Genomic DNA, 24,857 nt, shown 5'->3' on the forward strand with positions numbered 1-24,857 from the left:
TTTTTGGTGGGCAAAAAAATTCTGCATACAGTCCTGGATGGAGTATGCTGAGCCTTTTAGTTCTGCAGCTGCTGTCTGCTCTTCTCCATACAGATAGACTGCAGCTGCAGAACTACAAGGCTCAGCATACTCCATCCAGGACTGTATGCAGAAGTTTTTTGCCCCCTGAAAAAATTATGTGGGCTTCGCCATATTTTTGTATGCTAGCCAGGTACAGCAGGCAGGTACAGCTGCCCCCAACCCCCAGTTGCCTATTTGTACCCGGCTGGGAACCAAAAATAAAGGGAAGCCCTTTTTTTATTATTTCATGAATTTCATGAAATAATTAGAAAACAAATGACGTAGGCTTCGCCCCATTTTTGTGTCCAGCCAGGTACAACTAGGCAGCTGGGGATTGGAATCCGCAGCACAGGTTGGCCTGAGCTTTCTGGGCCCCACTGCTGCGAATTGCAGTCTGCAGCCGCCTCAGAAAATGGCATTTTCATAGAAGTGCCATCTTCTGGCTCTGTATCCAACTCTTCCAGCACACGCCTGTTATACCTGGCTAGCATACAAAAATATGGCGAAGCTCACGTCCTTTTTTTGTAGTTTTTTGGCAAAAAAAATAAAAAATGCTTCCCTGGATTTTCCATTGCCAGTGAAGGTAACACCAAGCAGTGGGGGTTAGCAGCCAGTAGCTGCTTGGATTACCCTTAGCTAGCAATACAAAAAATGCAGCGGGAGCCCATATATATTTTTTTTAATTATTTATTTAAATAACTAAAAATAAAATGGGCTTCCCTGTATTTTGATTGCTGGACATCACAGTGCTGTAAAAATAAATCTTTAAAAAAATGACGTAGCGCTCCGCGGTATTTTTGATTCTCAGCGCAGATAAAGCAGACAGCTATGGGTTTCCACCCCCATCTGCCTGCCGTTACCTTGGTTGGCAATCAAAATACAGGAAAGCCCATTAATTTTTTCTATTTAAAAAATAGTTAAAAAAAAAAATGACGTTGGGTCCCCCCATTTTTGATAGCCAGCTAGGGTAAAGGAGACGGCTGTAGCCTGAAAACCACAGCTGGCAGCTTTACCGTGGTTGGGGATCCAATGTGGAGGTCCCCTCAGGCTCTTTTTTATAATTATTTTATAAATATTAATAATTACACAATAAAAGTAGGGTCCCCCCAAATTGGATCACCAGCCAAGGTAAAGCGGACAGCTGTGGTCTGGTATTCTCAGGGTGGGAAGGTCCATAGTTATTGGGCCTTCACAGCCTAAAAATAGCAGGCCGCAGGCACCCCAGACGTGGCACATACACTAGATGCGCCAATCCTGGCGCTTCACCCCAGCTCATCCCGTGCCCTGGTGCAGTGGCAAACGGGGTAATAAATCGGGTTGATACTAGCTGTAAAGTCAGCTGAGATCAAGCCCAGCAGTTTGTGATGTCATGGCGTCTATTGGATACCCAACATCATAAACTGTCAGTACTAACAAAAAAAAAATCGACAAAAGAAATTTATTTGAAAAAACAGTCCCCAAAACATTTCCTCTTTCACCAATTTATTGTAAGAAAAAAAATAAAGGGGTCCCACGACGACTCTGGACTAGAGATGAGCGAACCGGTCCCGGTTCGGCTCGAGGTCGGTTCGCCGAACGGAGGTCCCGTTCGAGTTCGGCTCGTCGAACGTTCGACGAACCGAACTCGAACTGCATAGGAAACAATGGCAGGCAATCACAAACACATAAAAACACCTAGAAAACACCCTCAAAGGTGTCCAAAAGGTGACAAACAACTCACAACACAACACAAACACATGGGAAAGTGACAAGGACATATACTCATGCGAAAACAAAACAGCTGGACAAGGAAAAAGAGGAGGACATACAGATATAGGCATGGCACGCCCTTCTAAAGTCATGTAAAACACCGCAAGGTGACTCCAAGCGGAGTCTCCCTTTTTTCCAAAAATTGGGCCCCACACACACCCACCCCTTCAGTGGCAGCAGTTGTGCCCCAGTTGTACACTTCACAGCTAGATTTGCATCAAGCACATTCAAAAATACGCCATACTTAACCGTCCCCAGGATGACACCGGGGTAGGTAGCAAAGTCTTTCCTGATCCCAGCTCTGTGCATCTTGGATCATTTTTAAAAACAATGTAAGCAGGGGTTACTCCAAGCGGAGTCTCCCTTTTTTCTAAAAATTGGGCCAAACACACACCCACCCCTTCAGTGGCAGCACTTGTGCCCCAGTTGTACACTTCACAGGTAGATTTGCATAAAGCACATTCAAAAATACGCCATTCTTATCCGTCCCCAGGATGACACCGGGGTAGGTAGCAAAGTCTTTCCTGATCCCAGCTCTGTTCATCTTGGCTTCTTTTAAAAACACAGCAAGCAAGGGTTACTCCAAGCGGAGTCTCACTTTTTTCCAAAAATTGGGCCCCACACACACCCACCCCTTCAGTGGCAGCACTTGTGCCCCAGTTGTACACTTCACAGCTAGATTTGCATCAAGCACATTCAAAAATACGCCATTCTTATCCGTCCCCAGGATGACACCGGGGTAGGTAGCAAAGTCTTTCCTGATCCCAGCTCTGTTCATCTTGGCTTCTTTTAAAAACACAGCAAGCAAGGGTTACTCCAAGCGGAGTCTCCCTTTTTTCCAAAAATTGGGCCCCACACACACCCACCCCTTCAGTGGCAGCAGTTGTGCCCCAGTTGTACACTTCACAGCTAGATTTGCATCAAGCACATTCAAAAATACGCCATAGTTAACCGTCCCCAGGATGACACCGGGGTAGGTAAAAGTCTTTGCTGAACCATGACTTGTTCATCTTGGCTCCTTTTAAGAACAATGTAAGCAAGGGTTACTCCAAGCGGAGTCTCCCTTTTTTCCAAAAATTGGGCCCCACACACACCCACCCCTTCAGTGGCAGCAGTTGTGCCCCAGTTGTACACTTCACAGCTAGATTTGCATCAAGCACATTCAAAAATACGCCATTCTTATCCGTCCCCAGGATGACACCGGGGTAGGTAGCAAAGTCTTTCCTGATCCCAGCTCTGTTCATCTTGGCTTCTTTTAAAAACACATCAAGCAAGGGTTACTCCAAGCGGAGTCTCCATTTTTTCCAAAAATTGGGCCCCACATACACCCACCCCTTCAGTGGCAGCAGTTGTGCCCCAGTTGTACACTTCACAGCTAGATTTGCATCAAGCACATTCAAAAATACGCCATTCTTATCCGTCCCCAGGATGACACCGGGGTAGGTAGTAAAGTCTTTCCTGATCCCAGCTCTGTTCATCTTGGCTTCTTTTAAAAACACATCAAGCAACGGTTACTCCAAGCGGAGTCTCCCTTTTTTCCAAAAATTGGGCCACACAGACACCCCATCAGTGGCAGCACTTGTGCCCTAGTTGCAAACAGGATGTTTTGATTTGCATCAAGCACATTCCAAATCCACAAGCATTTACTCTCCCCAGGTTGACACAGGGGTAGTAAATTCCTTCTGGATCCATGACTTGTTCATTTTGATGAACGTCAGTCTGTCCACATTGTCACTGGACAGACGCGTGCGCTTATCTGTCAGCACACACCCAGCAGCACTGAAGACACGTTCAGGGACAACGCTGGCAGCTGGACACGACAAAATCTCCAAGGCGTAAGTGGAGAGCTCTGGCCATTTTTCTAGGTTTGAAGCCCAAAAGGAGCAAGGCTCCAGTTGCACAGTCATGGCATCGATGTTCATTTGGAGATACTCCTGTATCATCCTCTCCAGCCGTTGACTATGTGTCAGACTTGTTGTCTCTGGTGGCCTTGCAAAAGAGGGTCTAAAAAAATTATGAAAAGATTCCATAAAATTGCTGTTACCAGCACCAGATACGGTCCTACTGGTACGGGTAGACTGTTGAAGATGACGAGACCGTCCCATGTTTGTCAAGTTACAACTGGGAGATTCCCTCCCTGCACCTGCACGGTTGTTTGGTGGAAAAGCCGAGCTAAGATCGAGTAACAGCTTCTGCTGATACTCCTGCATACGTGCGTCCCTTTCTATGGCTGGAATTATGTCACAAAATTTGGACTTGTACCGGGGATCTAATAGTGTGGCAATCCAGTAGTCATCATCACTTCTAATTTTGACAATACGACTGTCATGTTGGAGGTAGTGCAACAAAAAGGCACTCATGTGTCTTGCGCAGCCATGCGGACCAAGTCCACGCTGTGTTTGTGGCATAGAGGTGCTACCCGTTCTTTCTTCCTCTGACATCTCCCCCCAACCTCTTTCAACTGAAATTTGACCAAGGTCTCCCTCATCCGCTGAGTCTTCCATGTCCATGGACAGTTCGTCCTCCATTTCTTCATGTTCTCCTGCACCTTGCTCAACATTTCGCCTGCTACTATGCGCCCTTGTCGATCCCTGTCCCCCATGGTCCCATGCCTGCTGCGTTGGTGATGATGAACGTCTGGACCTTGGTGATGTTGTTGTCCCTTGCGCATATGAATCCTCCTGTAGTTCCTCCCCTTCATGTTGTCCCACCCCCTGACTCCGAATAGTGTTTAGCGTGTGCTCCAGCATGTAAATGACTGGAATCGTCATGCTGATAATGGCATTGTCAGCGCTAAACATATTCGTCGCCATGTCGAAACTGTGCAGAAGGGTGCATAGGTCCTTGATCTGAGACCACTCCATCAGGGTGATCTGCCCCACCTCTGCATCTCGTTGGCCCAGGCTATACGTCATGACGTATTGCACCAGGGCTCTGCGGTGCTGCCACAGTCGCTGTAACATGTGGAGAGTTGAATTCCAGCGTGTCGCCACATCGCATTTCAGGCGATGAACCGGCAGGCCGAAAGACTTCTGGAGCGATGCAAGTCGCTCAGCTGCGGCGCTTGAACGGCGGAAGTGAGCAGACAGTTTTCGTGCCCTGTTCAGAAGGCCATCTAGGCCGGGATAGTGTGTTAAAAATTGCTGGACGACAAGGTTCAACACGTGAGCCATACAAGGTACGTGTGTCACCTTGCCCAGGCGAAGGGCCGCACCCAGGTTTGCAGCATTGTCGCACACGGCCTTACCAGGCTGCAGGTTGAGTGGAGACAACCATTTATTAAACTCGGACCGCAGAGCTGACCACAACTCCTCAGCTGTGTGACTCTTATTCCCAAGACATGTCAAGCTAAAGACCGCCTGATGCCATTGCGCTCTGCTGCCAGCAAAGTAATTAGGGGTGCGTGATTCCTTCTGCACAGTGAGAACGCTGGTGGCCTGACCAGGCAGGCTTGGGGCGGAGGTGGAGGAGCCAGATGAGGTGTAGGATGCAGAAGCAGTGGCGGAACTTGGACAGACAGAGGATTGACACACAAGTCGTGGGGACGGCAAGACTTGTGCAGCAGACCCTTCACCATCTATCACCATAGTTACCCAGTGCCCAGTCAGCGACATGTAACGTCCCTGTCCATGCTTACTGGTCCAAGTATCGGTGGTGAAATGCACCCGTTCACACACAGAGTTTCTCAAGGAAGCGGTGATGTTGTGTGCGACATGCTGGTGTAGCGCGGGCACACCTTTCTTAGAGAAGTAGTGGCGACTAGGCATCTGGTACTGGGGCACAGCGACAGACATAAGGTCTCTAAAATCCTGTGTGTCCACTAGGCGGAAAGGCAGCATTTCGGTAGCCAACAGCTTACAGAGGGATAGAGTCAACCTCTTAGCTTTGTCATGGGTCGCAGGAAGTGGCCTTTTATTTGACCACATCTGAGGGACAGAGATCTGGCTGCTGTGTGTAGACGGTGTTGAGTAGGGTGTCCCTGGAAAAATGCAGGTTTGTGAGGAAAGTGCAGGCGGAGACATGATGTTGCCTTCATCCAACGTTGGTGCTATCGATGTCTGAGAGAGCTGTACACACTCACTTGTTTCCCCTTCCAAACCAACTGACAACCTACCAAGCAAACTGCCTGTTGCGGTTACAGTGGTGGAAGTTGTGCGTGGAAAAACAGGTGTGACAGCTGTCCCCACAGTCCTAGAAGATGAAGAGCGCGCGGATGCACTGGAAGGGGCAGGCGGTGGATGGTTCGCTCGGCTAGGCCGCATTGCAGCACGGTGAGCTTCCCACCGGGACCTATGATATTTATTCATGTGACGATTCATGGAAGAAGTTGTCAAACTGCTGAGGTTTTGACCTCTACTAAGAGAACCATGACAAATTTTACAGATCACATAATTTGGGCGATCTTTTTCTATGTCAAAAAAGGACCAGGCTAGGCAAGGCTTAGAGGCCATGCGACCTGTTGATCCACCCCGAATAATGCTCATAGGCAGAGTGGTGGCTGAGGATGCAGTTGTAGACGTGCTACCAGTGCTCCGACTCTGTCCAGGAAGGCGCAAGGTAACTTCGTCGTCGGTTGCATCCTCCTCCACCGCCTCTGTTGACCTCCTCGAGTGTCTGACTGTGGGTTGACAGTAGGTGGGATCTAGAACTTCATCATCAATTGTTGTGTTTGCACTCCCCTCCCCCTCAGACCGAGCCTCTTCTTGCCCTGACCGAATATTTAAGTTGTCATCCCAATCGGGTATCTGCGTCTCATCTTCATCAGTATGTTCCTCATTGTCTATAACCACAGGTGTTACAGTTTGTGACAAAGGGTCAACATTATGCTCAGAAACTTGGTCCTCACGGCCTGAATCAGAGTCACAAAGGTTCTGGGCATCACTGCAGACCATTTCCTGTTCTGTACTCACTGTAGCTTGGGAGCAGACCTCTGATTCCCAGGCTATAGTGTGACTGAACAGCTCTGCAGACTCAGCCATCTCAGTTCCACCATACTGTGCAGGGCTGATGGAGACTTCAGAGCTGGGAGAAAGCAAGTTTGATTGGGATGACAACTCAGAGGACTGGTGTTTTTTGGATGCGGTACTTGAAGTGGCTGAGAGGGCACTTGTTGGACCACTTGAGATCCATTCAAGCATTTTCCTTTTTTGCCCATCATCTACCTTTGTTCCTGTTGTTCGTGTCCGTAAAAAAGGGAGCACATCGGATTGTCCACGGTAAGTAGTAGACATCTTACTTTTGCTGGTAGATGGTCTATCTTCAGCAGATGATAATGGAGCTTTGCCACCTTCCCCACGGACAAAACCTTTTTTGCCTTTTCCACCACGCCTCTTCCCCTTTCCACCAGCATCTGTCATTTTGCCACTCATGTTGATTGCGACAAGATTGTGGACTGAAAATGTGGTAGTAAAAATTGAGAGGTGGTGTAGATTGCAGTGGTGGTCTAGCTTTATTAACAGCAGAATAATAAAGAATAAATATCCCTGACAATGCAACTACGGCCCTTAAACTGGCAGCAAAAATTGCTAGTATAATGGCTTAGTTATAATGAGTTGGAGTGTGCAATGCAGGCAGACGCGCTCTGCAAATGTCTTTGCACTAGTGTGACTATAGCAAAGTCCAATAGCCACGTATAGGATGCCACTAGGTACACTGAGTGTTTGCTAGTATAATGGCTTAGTTATAATGAGTTGGAGTGTGCAATGCAGGCAGACGCGCTCTGCAAATGTCTTTGCACTAGTGTGACTATAGCAAAGTCCAATAGCCACGTATAGGATGCCACTAGGTACACTGAGTGTTTGCTAGTATAATGGCTTAGTTATAATGAGTTGGAGTGTGCAATGCAGGCAGACGCGCTCTGCAAATGTCTTTGCACTAGTGTGACTATAGCAAAGTCCAATAGCCACGTATAGGATGCCACTAGGTACACTGAGTGTTTGCTAGTATAATGGCTTAGTTATAATGAGTTGGAGTGTGCAATGCAGGCAGACGCGCTCTGCAAATGTCTTTGCACTAGTGTGACTACAGCAAAGTCCAATAGCCACGAATAGGATGCCACTAGGTACAAGAGTGTTTGCTAGTATAATGGCTTAGTTATAATGAGTTGGAGTGTGCAATGCAGGCAGACACGCTCTGCAAATGTCTTTGCACTAGTGTGACTATAGCAAAGTCCAATAGCCACGTATAGGATGCCACTAGGTACACTGAGTGTTTGCTAGTATAATGGCTTAGTTATAATGAGTTGGAGTGTGCAATGCAGGCAGACGCGCTCTGCAAATGTCTTGGCACTAGTGGGACTATAGCAAAGTCCAATAGCCACGTATAGGATGCCACTAGGTACACTGAGTGTTTGCTAGTATAATGGCTTAGTTATAATGAGTTGGAGTGTGCAATGCAGGCAGACGCGCTCTGCAAATGTCTTTGCACTAGTGTGACTATAGCAAAGTCCAATAGCCACGTATAGGATGCCACTAGGTACAAGAGTGTTTGCTAGTATAATGGCTTAGTTATAATGAGTTGGAGTGTGCAATGCAGGCAGACGCGCTCTGCAAATGTCTTTGCACTAGTGTGACTATAGCAAAGTCCAATAGCCACGTATAGGATGCCACTAGGTACAAGAGTGTTTGCTAGTATAATGGCTTAGTTATAATGAGTTGGAGTGTGCAATGCAGGCAGACACGCTCTGCAAATGTCTTTGCACTAGTGTGACTATAGCAAAGTCCAATAGCCACGTATAGGATGCCACTAGGTACACTGAGTGTTTGCTAGTATAATGGCTTAGTTATAATGAGTTGGAGTGTGCAATGCAGGCAGACGCGCTCTGCAAATGTCTTTGCACTAGTGTGACTATAGCAAAGTCCAATAGCCACGTATAGGATGCCACTAGGTACACTGAGTGTTTGCTAGTATAATGGCTTAGTTATAATGAGTTGGAGTGTGCAATGCAGGCAGACGCGCTCTGCAAATGTCTTGGCACTAGTGGGACTATAGCAAAGTCCAATAGCCACGTATAGGATGCCACTAGGTACACTGAGTGTTTGCTAGTATAATGGCTTAGTTATAATGAGTTGGAGTGTGCAATGCAGGCAGACGCGCTCTGCAAATGTCTTTGCACTAGTGTGACTATAGCAAAGTCCAATAGCCACGTATAGGATGCCACTAGGTACAAGAGTGTTTGCTAGTATAATGGCTTAGTTATAATGAGTTGGAGTGTGCAATGCAGGCAGACACGCTCTGCAAATGTCTTTGCACTAGTGTGACTATAGCAAAGTCCAATAGCCACGTATAGGATGCCACTAGGTACACTGAGTGTTTGCTAGTATAATGGCTTAGTTATAATGAGTTGGAGTGTGCAATGCAGGCAGACGCGCTCTGCAAATGTCTTTGCACTAGTGTGACTATAGCAAAGTCCAATAGCCACGTATAGGATGCCACTAGGTACACTGAGTGTTTGCTAGTATAATGGCTTAGTTATAATGAGTTGGAGTGTGCAATGCAGGCAGACGCGCTCTGCAAATGTCTTGGCACTAGTGGGACTATAGCAAAGTCCAATAGCCACGTATAGGATGCCACTAGGTACACTGAGTGTTTGCTAGTATAATGGCTTAGTTATAATGAGTTGGAGTGTGCAATGCAGGCAGACGCGCTCTGCAAATGTCTTTGCACTAGTGTGACTATAGCAAAGTCCAATAGCCACGTATAGGATGCCACTAGGTACACTGAGTGTTTGCTAGTATAATGGCTTAGTTATAATGAGTTGGAGTGTGCAATGCAGGCAGACGCGCTCTGCAAATGTCTTTGCACTAGTGTGACTATAGCAAAGTCCAATAGCCACGTATAGGATGCCACTAGGTACACTGAGTGTTTGCTAGTATAATGGCTTAGTTATAATGAGTTGGAGTGTGCAATGCAGGCAGACGCGCTCTGCAAATGTCTTTGCACTAGTGTGACTATAGCAAAGTCCAATAGCCACGTATAGGATGCCACTAGGTACACTGAGTGTTTGCTAGTATAATGGCTTAGTTATCATGAGTTGGAGTGTGCAATGCAGGCAGACGCGCTCTGCAAATGTCTTTGCACTAGTGGGACTATAGCAAAGTCCAATAGCCACGTATAGGATGCCACTAGGTACACTGAGTGTTTGCTAGTATAATGGCTTAGTTATAATGAGTTGGAGTGTGCAATGCAGGCAGACGCGCTCTGCAAATGTCTTTGCACTAGTGTGACTATAGCAAAGTCCAATAGCCACGTATAGGATGCCACTAGGTACACTGAGTGTTTGCTAGTATAATGGCTTAGTTATAATGAGTTGGAGTGTGCAAAGCAGGCAGACGCGCTCTGCAAATGTCTTTGCACTAGTGTGACTATAGCAAAGTCCAACAGCCACGTAAAGGATGCCACTAGGTACACTGAGTGTTTGCTAGTATAATGGCTTAGTTATAATGAGTTGGAGTGTGCAATGCAGGCAGACGCGCTCTGCAAATGTCTTTGCACTAGTGTGACTATAGCAAAGTCCAATAGCCACGTATAGGATGCCACTAGGTACACTGAGTGTTTGCTAGTATAATGGCTTAGTTATAATGAGTTGGAGTGTGCAATGCAGGCAGACGCGCTCTGCAAATGTCTTTGCACTAGTGTGACTATAGCAAAGTCCAATAGCCACGTATAGGATGCCACTAGGTACACTGAGTGTTTGCTAGTATAATGGCTTAGTTATAATGAGTTGGAGTGTGCAATGCAGGCAGACGCGCTCTGCAAATGTCTTTGCACTAGTGTGACTATAGCAAAGTCCAATAGCCACGTATAGGATGCCACTAGGTACACTGAGTGTTTGCTAGTATAATGGCTTAGTTATAATGAGTTGGAGTGTGCAATGCAGGCAGACGCGCTCTGCAAATGTCTTTGCACTAGTGTGACTATAGCAAAGTCCAATAGCCACGTATAGGATGCCACTAGGTACACTGAGTGTTTGCTAGTATAATGGCTTAGTTATAATGAGTTGGAGTGTGCAATGCAGGCAGACGCGCTCTGCAAATGTCTTGGCACTAGTGGGACTATAGCAAAGTCCAATAGCCACGTATAGGATGCCACTAGGTACACTGAGTGTTTGCTAGTATAATGGCTTAGTTATAATGAGTTGGAGTGTGCAATGCAGGCAGACGCGCTCTGCAAATGTCTTTGCACTAGTGTGACTATAGCAAAGTCCAATAGCCACGTATAGGATGCCACTAGGTACAAGAGTGTTTGCTAGTATAATGGCTTAGTTATAATGAGTTGGAGTGTGCAATGCAGGCAGACACGCTCTGCAAATGTCTTTGCACTAGTGTGACTATAGCAAAGTCCAATAGCCACGTATAGGATGCCACTAGGTACACTGAGTGTTTGCTAGTATAATGGCTTAGTTATAATGAGTTGGAGTGTGCAATGCAGTCAGACGCGCTCTGCAAATGTCTTTGCACTAGTGTGACTATAGCAAAGTCCAATAGCCACGTATAGGATGCCACTAGGTACACTGAGTGTTTGCTAGTATAATGGCTTAGTTATAATGAGTTGGAGTGTGCAATGCAGGCAGATGCGCTCTGCAAATGTCTTTGCACTAGTGTGACTATAGCAAAGTCCAATAGCCACGTATAGGATGCCACTAGGTACACTGAGTGTTTGCTAGTATAATGGCTTAGTTATAATGAGTTGGAGTGTGCAATGCAGGCAGACGCGCTCTGCAAATGTCTTTGCACTAGTGTGACTATAGCAAAGTCCAATAGCCACGTATAGGATGCCACTAGGTACACTGAGTGTTTGCTAGTATAATGGCTTAGTTATAATGAGTTGGAGTGTGCAATGCAGGCAGACGCGCTCTGCAAATGTCTTTGCACTAGTGTGACTATAGCAAAGTCCAATAGCCACGTATAGGATGCCACTAGGTACACTGAGTGTTTGCTAGTATAATGGCTTAGTTATAATGAGTTGGAGTGTGCAATGCAGGCAGACGCGCTCTGCAAATGTCTTGGCACTAGTGGGACTATAGCAAAGTCCAATAGCCACGTATAGGATGCCACTAGGTACACTGAGTGTTTGCTAGTATAATGGCTTAGTTATAATGAGTTGGAGTGTGCAATGCAGGCAGACGCGCTCTGCAAATGTCTTTGCACTAGTGTGACTATAGCAAAGTCCAATAGCCACGTATAGGATGCCACTAGGTACAAGAGTGTTTGCTAGTATAATGGCTTAGTTATAATGAGTTGGAGTGTGCAATGCAGGCAGACACGCTCTGCAAATGTCTTTGCACTAGTGTGACTATAGCAAAGTCCAATAGCCACGTATAGGATGCCACTAGGTACACTGAGTGTTTGCTAGTATAATGGCTTAGTTATAATGAGTTGGAGTGTGCAATGCAGGCAGACGCGCTCTGCAAATGTCTTTGCACTAGTGTGACTATAGCAAAGTCCAATAGCCACGTATAGGATGCCACTAGGTACACTGAGTGTTTGCTAGTATAATGGCTTAGTTATAATGAGTTGGAGTGTGCAATGCAGGCAGACGCGCTCTGCAAATGTCTTTGCACTAGTGGGACTATAGCAAAGTCCAATAGCCACGTATAGGATGCCACTAGGTACACTGAGTGTTTGCCAGTATAATGGCTTAGTTATAATGAGTTGGAGTGTGCAATGCAGGCAGATGCGCTCTGCAAATGTCTTTGCACTAGTGTGACTATAGCAAAGTCCAATAGCCACGTATAGGATGCCACTAGGTACACTGAGTGTTTGCTAGTATAATGGCTTAGTTATAATGAGTTGGAGTGTGCAATGCAGGCAGACGCGCTCTGCAAATGTCTTTGCACTAGTGGGACTATAGCAAAGTCCAATAGCCACGTATAGGATGCCACTAGGTACACTGAGTGTTTGCTAGTATAATGGCTTAGTTATAATGAGTTGGAGTGTGCAATGCAGGCAGATGCGCTCTGCAAATGTCTTTGCACTAGTGTGACTATAGCAAAGTCCAATAGCCACGTATAGGATGCCACTAGGTACACTGAGTGTTTGCTAGTATAATGGCTTAGTTATAATGAGTTGGAGTGTGCAATGCAGGCAGACGCGCTCTGCAAATGTCTTTGCACTAGTGTGACTATAGCAAAGTCCAATAGCCACGTATAGGATGCCACTAGGTACACTGAGTGTTTGCTAGTATAATGGCTTAGTTATAATGAGTTGGAGTGTGCAATGCAGGCAGACGCGCTCTGCAAATGTCTTTGCACTAGTGTGACTATAGCAAAGTCCAATAGCCACGTATAGGATGCCACTAGGTACACTGAGTGTTTGCTAGTATAATGGCTTAGTTATAATGAGTTGGATTGTGCAATGCAGGCAGACGCGCTCTGCAAATGTCTTTGCACTAGTGGGACTATAGCAAAGTCCAATAGCCACGTATAGGATGCCACTAGGTACACTGGGTGTTTGCTAGTATAATGGCTTAGTTATAATGAGTTGGAGTGTGCAATGCAGGCAGACGCGCTCTGCAAATGTCTTGGCACTAGTGGGACTATAGCAAAGTCTAATAGCCACGTATAGGATGCCACTAGGTACACTGAGTGTTTGCTAGTATAATGGCTTAGTTATAATGAGTTGGAGTGTGCAATGCAGGCAGACGCGCTCTGCAAATGTCTTGGCACTAGTGGGACTATAGCAAAGTCTAATAGCCACGTATAGGATGCCACTAGGTACACTGAGTGTTTGCTAGTATAATGGCTTAGTTATAATGAGTTGGAGTGTGCAATGCAGGCAGACGCGCTCTGCAAATGTCTTTGCACTAGTGTGACTATAGCAAAGTCCAATAGCCACGTATAGGATGTCACTAGGTACACTGAGTGTTTGCTAGTATAATGGCTTAGTTATAATGAGTTAGAGTGTGCAATGCAGGCAGACGCGCTCTGCAAATATCTTTGCACTAGTGTGACTATAGCAAAGTCCAATAGCCACGTATAGGATGCCACTAGGTACACTGAGTGTTTGCTAGTATAATGGCTTAGTTATCATGAGTTGGAGTGTGCAATGCAGGCAGACGCGCTCTGCAAATGTCTTTGCACTAGTGGGACTATAGCAAAGTCCAATAGCCACGTATAGGATGCCACTAGGTACACTGAGTGTTTGCTAGTATAATGGCTTAGTTATAATGAGTTGGAGTGTGCAATGCAGGCAGACGCGCTCTGCAAATGTCTTTGCACTAGTGTGACTATAGCAAAGTCCAATAGCCACGTATAGGATGCCACTAGGTACACTGAGTGTTTGCTAGTATAATGGCTTAGTTATAATGAGTTGGAGTGTGCAATGCAGGCAGACGCGCTCTGCAAATGTCTTTGCACTAGTGTTACTATAGCAAAGTCCAATAGCCACGTATAGGATGCCACTAGGTACACTGAGTGTTTGCTAGTATAATGGCTTAGTTATAATGAGTTGGAGTGTGCAATGCAGGCAGACGCGCTCTGCAAATGTCTTTGCACTAGTGTGACTATAGCAAAGTCCAATAGCCACGTATAGGATGCCACTAGGTACACTGAGTGTTTGCTAGTATAATGGCTTAGTTATAATGAGTTGGAGTGTGCAATGCAGGCAGACGCGCTCTGCAAATGTCTTTGCACTAGTGTGACTATAGCAAAGTCCAATAGCCACGTATAGGATGCCACTAGGTACACTGAGTGTTTGCTAGTATAATGGCTTAGTTATAATGAGTTGGAGTGTGCAATGCAGGCAGACGCGCTCTGCAAATGTCTTTGCACTAGTGTGACTATAGCAAAGTCCAATAGCCACGTATAGGATGCCACTAGGTACACTGAGTGTTTGCTAGTATAATGGCTTAGTTATGAGTTGGAGTGTGCAATGCAGGCAGACGCGCTCTGCAAATGTCTTGGCACTAGTGGGACTATAGCAAAGTCCAATAGCCACGTATAGGATGCCACTAGGTACACTGAGTGTTTGCTAGTATAATGGCTTAGTTATAATGAGTTGGAGTGTGCAATGCAGGCAGACGCGCTCTGCAAATGTCTTTGCACTAGTGTGACTATAGCAAAGTCCAATAGCCACGTATAGGATGCCACTAGGTACAAGAGTGTTTGCTAGTATAATGGCTTAGTTATAATGAGTTGGAGTGTGCAATGCAGGCAGACACGCTCTGCAAATGTCTTTGCACTAGTGTGACTATAGCAAAGTCCAATAGCCACGTATAGGATGCCACTAGGTACACTGAGTGTTTGCTAGTATAATGGCTTAGTTATAATGAGTTGGAGTGTGCAATGCAGGCAGACGCGCTCTGCAAATGTCTTTGCACTAGTGTGACTATAGCAAAGTCCAATAGCCACGTATAGGATGCCACTAGGTACACTGAGTGTTTGCTAGTATAATGGCTTAGTTATAATGAGTTGGATTGTGCAATGCAGGCAGACGCGCTCTGCAAATGTCTTTGCACTAGTGGGACTATAGCAAAGTCCAATAGCCACGTATAGGATGCCACTAGGTACACTGGGTGTTTGCTAGTATAATGGCTTAGTTATAATGAGTTGGAGTGTGCAATGCAGGCAGACGCGCTCTGCAAATGTCTTGGCACTAGTGGGACTATAGCAAAGTCTAATAGCCACGTATAGGATGCCACTAGGTACACTGAGTGTTTGCTAGTATAATGGCTTAGTTATAATGAGTTGGAGTGTGCAATGCAGGCAGACGCGCTCTGCAAATGTCTTGGCACTAGTGGGACTATAGCAAAGTCTAATAGCCACGTATAGGATGCCACTAGGTACACTGAGTGTTTGCTAGTATAATGGCTTAGTTATAATGAGTTGGAGTGTGCAATGCAGGCAGACGCGCTCTGCAAATGTCTTTGCACTAGTGTGACTATAGCAAAGTCCAATAGCCACGTATAGGATGTCACTAGGTACACTGAGTGTTTGCTAGTATAATGGCTTAGTTATAATGAGTTAGAGTGTGCAATGCAGGCAGACGCGCTCTGCAAATATCTTTGCACTAGTGTGACTATAGCAAAGTCCAATAGCCACGTATAGGATGCCACTAGGTACACTGAGTGTTTGCTAGTATAATGGCTTAGTTATCATGAGTTGGAGTGTGCAATGCAGGCAGACGCGCTCTGCAAATGTCTTTGCACTAGTGGGACTATAGCAAAGTCCAATAGCCACGTATAGGATGCCACTAGGTACACTGAGTGTTTGCTAGTATAATGGCTTAGTTATAATGAGTTGGAGTGTGCAATGCAGGCAGACGCGCTCTGCAAATGTCTTTGCACTAGTGTGACTATAGCAAAGTCCAATAGCCACGTATAGGATGCCACTAGGTACACTGAGTGTTTGCTAGTATAATGGCTTAGTTATAATGAGTTGGAGTGTGCAATGCAGGCAGACGCGCTCTGCAAATGTCTTTGCACTAGTGTTACTATAGCAAAGTCCAATAGCCACGTATAGGATGCCACTAGGTACACTGAGTGTTTGCTAGTATAATGGCTTAGTTATAATGAGTTGGAGTGTGCAATGCAGGCAGACGCGCTCTGCAAATGTCTTTGCACTAGTGTGACTATAGCAAAGTCCAATAGCCACGTATAGGATGCCACTAGGTACACTGAGTGTTTGCTAGTATAATGGCTTAGTTATAATGAGTTGGAGTGTGCAATGCAGGCAGACGCGCTCTGCAAATGTCTTTGCACTAGTGTGACTATAGCAAAGTCCAATAGCCACGTATAGGATGCCACTAGGTACACTGAGTGTTTGCTAGTATAATGGCTTAGTTATAATGAGTTGGAGTGTGCAATGCAGGCAGACGCGCTCTGCAAATGTCTTTGCACTAGTGTGACTATAGCAAAGTCCAATAGCCACGTATAGGATGCCACTAGGTACACTGAGTGTTTGCTAGTATAATGGCTTAGTTATGAGTTGGAGTGTGCAATGCAGGCAGACGCGCTCTGCAAATGTCTTGGCACTAGTGGGACTATAGCAAAGTCCAATAGCCACGTATAGGATGCCACTAGGTACACTGAGTGTTTGCTAGTATAATGGCTTAGTTATAATGAGTTGGAGTGTGCAATGCAGGCAGACGCGCTCTGCAAATGTCTTTGCACTAGTGTGACTATAGCAAAGTCCAATAGCCACGTATAGGATGCCACTAGGTACAAGAGTGTTTGCTAGTATAATGGCTTAGTTATAATGAGTTGGAGTTTGCAATGCAGGCAGACACGCTCTGCAAATGTCTTTGCACTAGTGTGACTATAGCAAAGTCCAATAGCCACGTATAGGATGCCACTAGGTACAAGAGTGTTTGCTAGTATAATGGCTTAGTTATAATGAGTTGGAGTTTGCAATGCAGGCAGACGCGCTCTGCAAATGTCTTTGCACTAGTGTGACTATAGCAAAGTCCAATAGCCACGTATAGGATGCCACTAGGTACACTGAGTGTTTGCTAGTATAATGGCTTAGTTATAATGAGTTGGAGTGTGCAATACAGGCAGACGCGCTCTGCAAATGTCTTGGCACTAGTGGGACTATAGCAAAGTCCAATAGCCACGTATAGGATGCCACTAGGTACACTGAGTGTTTGCTAGTATAATGGCTTAGTTATAATGAGTTGGAGTGTGCAATGCAGGCAGACGCGCTCTGCAAATGTCTTTGCACTAGTCTGACTATAGCAAAGTCCAATAGCCACGTATAGGATGCCACTAGGTACACTGAGTGTTTGCTAGTATAATGGCTTAGTTATAATGAGTTGGAGTGTGCAATGCAGGCAGACGCGCTCTGCAAATGTCTTTGCACTAGTGTGACTATAGCAAATCCAATAGCCACGTATAGGATGCCACTAGGTACACTGAGTGTTTGCTAGTATAATGGCTTAGTTATAATGAGTTGGAGTGTGCAATGCAGGCAGACGCGCTCTGCAAATGTCTTTGCACTAGTGGGACTATAGCAAAGTCCAATAGCCACGTATAGGATGCCACTAGGTACACTGAGTGTTTGCTAGTATAATGGCTTAGTTATAATGAGTTGGAGTGTGCAATGCAGGCAGACGCGCTCTGCAAATGTCTTTGCACTAGTGTGACTATAGCAAAGTTCAATAGCCACGTATAGGATGCCACTAGGTACACTGAGTGTTTGCTAGTATAATGGCTTAGTTATAATGAGTTGGAGTGTGCAATGCAGGCAGACGCGCTCTGCAAATGTCTTTGCACTAGTGTGACTATAGCAAAGTCCAATAGCCACGTATAGGATGCCACTAGGTACACTGAGTGTTTGCTAGTATAATGGCTTAGTTATAATGAGTTGGAGTGTGCAATGCAGGCAGACGCGCTTTGCAAATGTCTTTGCACTAGTGTGACTATAGCAAAGTCCAATAGCCACGTATAGGATGCCACTAGGTACACTGAGTGTTTGCTAGTATAATGGCTTAGTTATAATGAGTTGGAGTGTGCAATGCAGGCAGACGTGCTCTGCAAATGTCTTGGCACTAGTGGGACTATAGCAAAGTCCAATAGCCACGTATAGGATGCCACTAGGTACACTGAGTGTTTGCTAGTATAATGGCTTAGTTATAATGAGTTGGAGTGTGCAATGCAGGCAGACGCGCTCTGCAAATGTCTTTGCACTAGTGTGACTATAGCAAAGTCCAATAGCCACGTATAGGATGCCACTAGGTACAAGAGTGTTTGCTAGTATAATGGCTTAGTTATAATGAGTTGGAGTGTGCAATGCAGGCAGACACGCTCTGCAAATGTCTTTGCACTAGTGTGACTACAGCAAAGTCCAATAGCCACGTATAGGATGCCACTAGGTACACTGAGTGTTTGCCAGTATAATGGCTTAGTTATAATGAGTTGGAGTGTGCAATGCAGGCAGACGCGCTCTGCAAATGTCTTTGCACTAGTGTGACTATAGCAAAGTCCAATAGCCACGTATAGGATGCCACTAGGTACACTGAGTGTTTGCTAGTATAATGGCTTAGTTATAATGAGTTGGATTGTGCAATGCAGGCAGACGCGCTCTGCAAATGTCTTTGCACTAGTGGGACTATAGCAAAGTCCAATAGCCACGTATAGGATGCCACTAGGTACACTGAGTGTTTGCTAGTATAATGGCTTAGCTATAATGAGTTGGAGTGTGCAATGCAGGCAGACGCGCTCTGCAAATGTCTTTGCACTAGTGTGACTATAGCAAAGTCCAATAGCCTCGTATAGGATGCCACTAGGTACACTGAGTGTTTGCTAGTATAATGGCTTAGTTATAATGAGTTGGAGTGTGCAATGCAGGCAGACGCGCTCTGCAAATGTCTTTGCACTAGTGTGACTATAGCAAAGTCCAATAGCCACGTATAGGATGCCACTAGGTACACTGAGTGTTTGCTAGTATAATGGCTTAGTTATAATGAGTTGGAGTGTGCAATGCAGGCAGACGCGCTCTGCAAATGTCTTTGCACTAGTGTGACTATAGCAAAGTCCAATAGCCACGTATAGGATGCCACTAGGTACACTGAGTGTTTGCTAGTATAATGGCTTAGTTATAATGAGTTGGAGTGTGCAATGCAGGCAGACGCGCTCTGCAAATGTCTTTGCACTAGTGTGACTATAGCAAAGTCCAATAGCCACGTATAGGATGCCACTAGGTACACTGAGTGTTTGCTAGTATAATGGCTTAGTTATAATGAGTTGGAGTGTGCAATGCAGGCAGACGCGCTCTGCAAATGTCTTTGCACTAGTGGGACTATAGCAAAGTCCAATAGCCACGTATAGGATGCCACTAGGTACACTGAGTGTTTGCTAGTATAATGGCTTAGTTATAATGAGTTGGAGTGTGCAATGCAGGCAGACGCGCTCTGCAAATGTCTTTGCACTAGTGTGACTATAGCAAAGTCCAATAGCCACGTATAGGATGCCACTAGGTACACTGAGTGTTTGCTAGTATAATGGCTTAGTTATAATGAGTTGGAGTGTGCAATGCAGGCAGACGCGCTCTGCAAATGTCTTTGCACTAGTGGGACTATAGCAAAGTCCAATAGCCACGTATAGGATGCCACTAGGTACACTGAGTGTTTGCTAGTATAATGGCTTAGTTATAATGAGTTGGAGTGTGCAATGCAGGCAGACGCGCTCTGCAAATGTCTTTGCACTAGTGCGACTATAGCAAAGTCCAATAGCCACGTATAGGATGCCACTAGGTACACTGAGTGTTTGCTAGTATAATGGCTTAGTTATAATGAGTTGGAGTGTGCAATGCAGGCAGACGCACTCTGCAAATGTCTTTGCACTAGTGTGACTATAGCAAAGTCCAATAGCCACGTATAGGATGCCACTAGGTACACTGAGTGTTTGCTAGTATAATGGCTTAGTTATAATGAGTTGGAGTGTGCAATGCAGGCAGACGCGCTCTGCAAATGTCTTTGCACTAGTGTGACTATAGCAAAGTCCAATAGCCACGTATAGGATGCCACTAGGTACACTGAGTGTTTGCTAGTATAATGGCTTAGTTATCATGAGTTGGAGTGTGCAATGCAGGCAGACGTGCTCTGCAAATGTCTTTGCACTAGTGGGACTATAGCAAAGTCCAATAGCCACGTATAGGATGCCACTAGGTACACTGAGTGTTTGCTAGTATAATGGCTTAGTTATAATGAGTTGGAGTGTGCAATGCAGGCAGACGCGCTCTGCAAATGTCTTTGCACTAGTGGGACTATAGCAAAGTCCAATAGCCATGTATAGGATGCCAGTAGGTACACTGAGTGTTTGCTAGTATAATGGCTTAGTTATAATGAGTTGGAGTGTGCAATGCAGGCAGACGTGCTCTGCAAATGTCTTTGCACTAGTGTGACTATAGCAAAGTCCAATAGCCACGTTTAGGATGCCACTAGGTACACTGAGTGTTTGCTAGTATAATGGCTTAGTTATAATGAGTTGGAGTGTGCAGAGGACAAGAGGGTACAGTGGCAGGATTGTGGGGCTCTGGGTAGAGGAATGGAAGCCTGCCTTTCTATTCCCTCCTAATGGTGAAATGCAGGGAGGAAATCCCTGACCTTGGCTACACAGACGCTGTTGCTGTTTTCAGGACCTGTCACCTATGGCTCTCTGACCCTGCCGGTTTGAGCCCTTAAAAGGACTGCTAGAAAGTGCTCTCCCTAAGCTGTCTAACGCTGTGTATGCAGCGCATACAGCTGTATCGGCGATAGGACTCAGGAGGACGGAGCTGCGACAGTGATGTCTGACACCAAAGACGCAGAGGGCAGATAATGGCGTCCTGGAGGAAAATGTCCGTTTTTATAATGCAGGGACATGTGACATGGACATCCTATCACACATGCCGTTGCTTCTCTGGCTAAAAGTCCACTTAGCTGTGTGTGTGTCTGGGATTGGCTGACATGCTGGCCCGCCCCACTACACGCGTGCGCTTAGGGAAGGAAGACAAGAAAAAAAAAAAAAATGGCGATCGCCATTATAGAAACAGCAGTGATCTGAAGGCGCTGTTCACGCACACTATACACTGAAATGTCATAATAGTGTGATTCACACAGTGACTTACACTATTACAGCAGAAACCAAGCTAGGAATTAGCTGTTTTTTTGCTGCTAGAACCGTTCTCGAACGTTTCTAGAACTATCGAGCTTTTGCAAAAAGCTCGAGTTCTAGTTCGATCTAGAACATGCCCCAAAATCACTCGAGCTTAGAACTGGAGAACCACGAACCACGAACCGCGCTCAACTCTACTCTGGACCGTCTAGAATATGGGGGGGAGACACTCAGGGAACGTATCCCCCATTTTCTAGGAGTACGGACCCTTCATGTGAAGAGTGTGGGTGCAATGAATCTGCACTCACTCTTCTCGGGTCCACAGCAGCAGAGTCCATGTCGTAATGGTTGCTACCAAAGCTGCAATGCCCTGCTCATGAGGTAATGGCATGCCTAATCAGGAGAACTACTGTAGAGGAAGCTCTGCTCACTGGTATATAGGTGCTCAGAGGTAATAATAGATAAAATTAGTGAGTAACCTCGGCACTCTAAATCTCCCAGACTAAGTCAGTAAGTCACAACGGATAGTAATGCAAGATCACTCTTTATTGGTCCGTATTAAGAAAAAAAAAATGTTTCATAAGCATATATGTTTTTGTCCAAAACAAGTTACAAATGACGTTTCGGCCTGAACCTTCGTCAGATTGGACTTATCTGCATGTAATCATGAAAAATGACAATAATCAGTATCACATAAGAGTGAGAGAACAATAACATAAACTCGAACAATGTAGAGGTACAATTGGGATGCAGCAAAAAAACTGCAACACAGCAAGAAATGAAACACATGATACAAATGTCATAATACAGTACAAGGACAATATAGTAATGACAAATATGGGGTCAGAGTAGGCTTAAATAGCTCTGGTACGAAAGAGATGTCAATCATAAAGTAACATGTGCAGTAGGTGTAGAGCTACAGTATGCATGGCAGAGCTAATGGGTAGACCGACCATAGAAAAAGAATGGAGAAAAAGTGGAGAAAAAGTGGAGAAAAAAATAGAGAAAAAATGGAGAAAAAGTGGAGAAAAAGTGGAGAAAAAGTGGAGAAAAAGTGGAGAAAAAGTGGAGAAAAAAGTGGAGAAAAAGTAGAGAAAAAGTGGAGAAAAAAAGGAGAAAAAGTGAAGAAAAAAATGGAGAAAAAGTGGAGAAAAAAATGGAGAAAAAGTGGAGAAAAAGTGGAGAAAAAATGGAGAAAAAGTGGAGAAAAAAATGGAGAAAAAGTGGTGAAAAAGTGGAGAAAAGTGGAGAAAAAGTGGAGGAAAAAGTGGAGAAAAAGTGGAGAAAAAGTGGAGAGAAAAAGTGGAGAAAAAATGGAGAAAAAGTGGAGAAAAAAATGGAGAAAAAGTGGAGAAAAAGTGGAGAATAAAATGGAGAAAAAGTGGAGAGAAAAAGTGGAGAAAAAGTGGAGAAATAAATGGATAAAAAGTGGAGAAAAAGTGGAGAAAAAATGGAGAAAAAGTGGAGAAAAAATGGAGAAAAAAATGGAGAAAAAGTGGAGAAAAAGTGGAGAAAAAGTGGAGAAAAAAATGGAGAAAAAGTGGAGAAAAAAGTGGAGAAAAAGTAGAGAAAAAGTGCAGAAAAAGTGGAGAAAAAGTGGAGAAAAAATGGAGAGAAAAATGGAGAAAAAGTGGAGAAAAAGTGGAGAAAAAGTGGAGAAAAAGTGGAGAAAAAGTGGAGAAAAAAATGGAGAAAAAGTGGAGAAAAAGTGGAGAAAAAATGGAGAAAAAGAGGAGAAAAAAATGGAGAAAAAGTGGAGAAAAAGTGGAGAGAAAAAGTGGAGAAAAAGTGGACAAAAAGTGGAGAAAAAGTTGAGAAAAAATGGAGAAAAAATGGAGTAAAAATGGAGAAAAAAAATGGAGAAAAAGTGGAGAAAAAGTGGAGAAAAAGTGGAGAAAAAATGGAGAAAAAGTGGAGAAAAAGTGGAGAAAAGGTGGAGAAAAAGTGGAGAAAAAAATGGAGAAAAAGTGGAGAAAAAGTGGAGAAAAAATGGAGAAAAAAATGGAGAAAAAGTGGAGAAAAAGTGGAGAAAAAAGTGGAGAAAAGGTGGAGAAAAAGTTGAGAAAAAGTGGAGAAAAAGTGGAGAAAAAGTGGAGAAAAAATGGAGAAAAAGTGGAGAAAAAAATGGAGAAAAAGTGGAGAAAAAGTGGAGAGAAAAAGTGGAGAAAAAGTGGAGAAAAAGTGGAGAAAAAGTGGAGAGAAAGTGGAGAAAAAGTGGAGAAAAAGTGGAGAAAAAGTGGAGAGAAAGTGGAGAAAAAGTGGAGAAAAAGTGGAGAAAAAGTGGAGAAAAAATGGAGCACCCTTTGGTGCCTTTCATGTGGCACTAAGGGGTGCTTAGCTTTGTATTTAGCCAAAAAAATGAAAAAAAAATGACGTAGGGTTCCCCCTAGTTTTGTAGCCAGCTAGGGTAAAGCAGACGGCTGCAGCCTGCAGACCACAGCTGGCAACCTCACCTTGGCTGGTAATCCAAAACTGAGGGCACCCCACGCTGTTATTTTAAATTAAATAAATAATTTTAAAAAAAAAACACGTAGGGGTCCCCCAAAATTGGATCACCAGCCAAGGTTAGGCAGACAGCTGGGGCCTGATATTCTCAGACTAGGGAGGTCCATGGTTATTGGACTTTCCCCAGCCTAAAAATAGCAGGCCGCAGCCGCCCCAGAAGTGGCGCATCCATTAGATGCGCCAATCCTGGTGCTTCGCCCCAGCTCATCCCGCGCCCTGGTGCGGTGGCAAACGGGGTAATATATGGGGTTAATACCAGATGTGTAATGTCACCTGGCATCAAGCCCTGGGGTTGGTGAGGTCAGGCGTCTATCAGATACCCGACATCACCAACCCAGTCAGTAATAAAAAAAAATAGACGACAAACACATTTTTATTTGAAAAAACACTCCCCAAAACATTCCCTCTTTAACCAATTTATTAGAATGAAAAACAAATCCAGGTCTGGTGTAATCCAAGGGGTTGCCATGACGATCCACACTGTCCCAGTCAATGAAGAGCAGGATGTTCCCCATTGGCTGGGAGAGCAATGCAGTGACATGAGCTAACATCAATGGGTCAGCCCAGGTCACTGCAGGGGATGACAAGTGCTGCTGTCAGTGAGGTACATTACCTGCGCTGATCTCCAGCACACTGACAGCCCCTGTCACTGAGTTCAATGACCGGCGCCTTCACACCAAGTATCGCGAGAGGTCCGTGACGTCACCGCTAGTCAGTCTCGGGTCGGAAGCGAGAGGTGATGTGACAAGCGGCGGCCATGGAGGACAGTGACAGCGCTGAGGTCGGGATGGCGGGACTTCATCACCACAGGTAAGCCGAGCGGGACCATGTGTGTGTGTGTGTGTGTGCGTGTGTGTGTGTGTGTGTGTATGTGTACATGCCGTGGGCAGGAGGGGGCGGAGTGAGCTGAGCGGGGAAGTGTGGGCTTCCTGCACGTAACTAAGATAAACATCGGGTTACTAACCAAAGCGCTTTGCTTGGATACCCGATGTTTATCTTGGTTACCAGCTTCT

This window comes from Anomaloglossus baeobatrachus, chromosome 10, assembly GCF_048569485.1.
Source record: "Anomaloglossus baeobatrachus isolate aAnoBae1 chromosome 10, aAnoBae1.hap1, whole genome shotgun sequence".
Lineage (NCBI taxonomy): Eukaryota > Metazoa > Chordata > Amphibia > Anura > Aromobatidae > Anomaloglossus > Anomaloglossus baeobatrachus.